The sequence below is a fragment of the Triticum dicoccoides genome, chromosome 5A (assembly GCF_002162155.2).
Source record: "Triticum dicoccoides isolate Atlit2015 ecotype Zavitan chromosome 5A, WEW_v2.0, whole genome shotgun sequence".
Taxonomy (NCBI): Eukaryota; Viridiplantae; Streptophyta; class Magnoliopsida; order Poales; family Poaceae; genus Triticum; species Triticum dicoccoides.
Window position 1 is genome coordinate 287237615 of NC_041388.1, and position 2565 is coordinate 287240179.

A 2565-nucleotide genomic window follows, 5' to 3' on the forward strand; every position below is an offset into this window, starting at 1 on the left:
TGAGATACCATCTTGTTATATCATATTATGATTGTTTTGAGAAAGTGTTGTCATCTGAGATTTATTATTATTGCTCGCTAGTTGATTATGCCATTGATATGAGTAAACTTGAGACCTAAGCGTTATTGTGAATGTGGTTAGTCATAATCTTTGCTGAAAACTTGAATGTTGGCTTTACATATTTACAACAACAAGAGCAAACAGAGTTTGTAAAAGTTTTTCTTTATCACTTTCAGTTTATCAACTGAATTGCTTGAGGACAAGAAAGGGTTTAAGCTTGGGGGAGTTGATACGTCTCCATCGTATCTACTTTTCCAAACACTTTTACCCTTGTTTTGGACTCTAACTTGCATGATTTGAATGGAACTAACCCGGACTGACGCTGTTTCAGCAGAATTACCATGGTGTTATTTATGTGCAGAAACAAAAGTTCTTGGAATGACCTGAAACTTCATGGAACAACTTTTCATAAATAATAAAAAATCCTTGCAAAAGATGAAGGCCAGGGGGGCCACCACCTGTCCACGAGGGTGGGGGTGCGCCTGCCCCCTATGGCGCGCCCCCTACCTCGTGGGCCCCTGGAGCTCTTCCGACCTCAACTCCAACTCTATATATTTGCTTTCGGGGAGAAAAAAATTAGAGAGAAAGATTCATCGCGTTTTACGATACGGAGCCGCCGCCAAGCCCTAAAACCTCTCAGGAGGGCTGATCTGGAGTCCGTTCGGGGCTCCGGAGAGGGGAATCCGTCGCCATCGTCATCATCAACCATCCTCCATCACCAATTTCATGATGCTCACCGTCGTGCGTGAGTAATTCCATTATAGGCTTGCTGGACGGTGATGGGTTGGATGAGATTTATCATGTAATCGAGTTAGTTTTGTTAGGGTTTGATCCCTAGTATCCACTATGTTCTGAGATTGATGTTGCTATGACTTTGCTATGCTTAATGCATGTCACTAGGGCCCAAGTGCCATGATTTTAGATCTGAACCTATTATGTTTTCATCAATATATGAGAGTTCTTGATCCTATCTTGCAAGTCTATAGTCACCTATTATGTGTTATGATCCATTAACCCTGAAGTGACAATAATCGGGATACTTACCGGTGATGACCGTAGTTTGAGGAGTTCATGTATTCACTATGAGTTAATGCTTTGGTCCGGTACTCTATTAAAAGGAGGCCTTAATATCCCTTAGTTTCCGCTAGGACCCCGCTGCCACGGGAGGGTAGGACAAAAGATGTCATGCAAGTTCTTTTCCATAAGCACGTATGACTATATTCGGAATACATGCCTACATTACATTGATGAATTGGAGCTAGTTCTATGTCACCCTAGGGTATGACTGTTATATGATGAACCACATCCGGCACAATTCTCCATCACTGATCCATTGCCTTTGAGTTTTCCATATATTGTTCTTCGCTTATTTACTTTTTTGTTGCTATTTCTATCATCACTACAAAATACCAAAAACATTACTTTTGCTATCATTACCTTTTGCTACCGTTGCCACTACTATCATATTACTTTGCTACTAAAAACTTTGCTGCAGATATTAAGTTTCCAGGTGTGGTTGAATTGACAACTCAGCTGCTAATACTTGAGAATATTCTTTGGCTCCCCTTGTGTCGAATCAATAAATTTGGGTTGAATACTCTACCATCGAAAACTATTGCGATCCCCTATACATGTGGGTTATCACTGCATGCTTGGGTGCTGTTCTTACTTGAACAAGCATCCCACTTATGATTAACCTCTATTGCAAGCATCCGCAACTACAACAGAAGTATTAAGGTAAACCTAACCATAGCATGAAACATATGGATCCAAATCAGCCCCTTACGAAGCAACACATAAACTAGGGTTTAAGCTTCTGTCACTCTAGCAACCCATCATCTACTTATTACTTCCCAATGCCTTCCTCTAGGCCCAAATAATGGTGAAGTGTTATGTAGTCGATGTTCACATAACACCACTAGAGGCTAGACAACATACATCTTATCAAAATATCAAACGAATACCAAATTCACATGATTACTCATAGCAAGACTTCTCCCTTGTCCTCGGGAACGAACGTAATTACTCATAAAGCATATTCGTGTTCATAATCAAAGGGGTAATGATATGCATATAGGATCCGAACATATGATCTTCCACCAAATAAACCAACTAGCATCAACTACAAGGAGTAATCAACACTACTAGCAACCTACTAGCACCAATCCCGGACTTTGAGACAAGAATTGGATACAAGAGATGAACTAGGGTTTGGAGATGAGATGGTGTTGGTGAAGATGTTGATGGAGATTGCCCTCTCCCGATGAGAGGAGCGTTGGTGATGACGATGGTGATGATTTCCCCCTCCCGGAGGGAAGTATCCCCGGCAGAACAGCTCTGCCGGAGCTCTAGATTGGATCCGCCAAGGTTCCGCCTCGTGGCGGCGGAGTCTCATCCCGAAAAGTTCCTTTTTATTTTTTTCTCATCGAAAGACCTCATATAGGATAAGATGGGCGTCGGAGAGCCACCAGGGGGCCCACGAGGTAGGGGGGCGTGCCCTAGGGG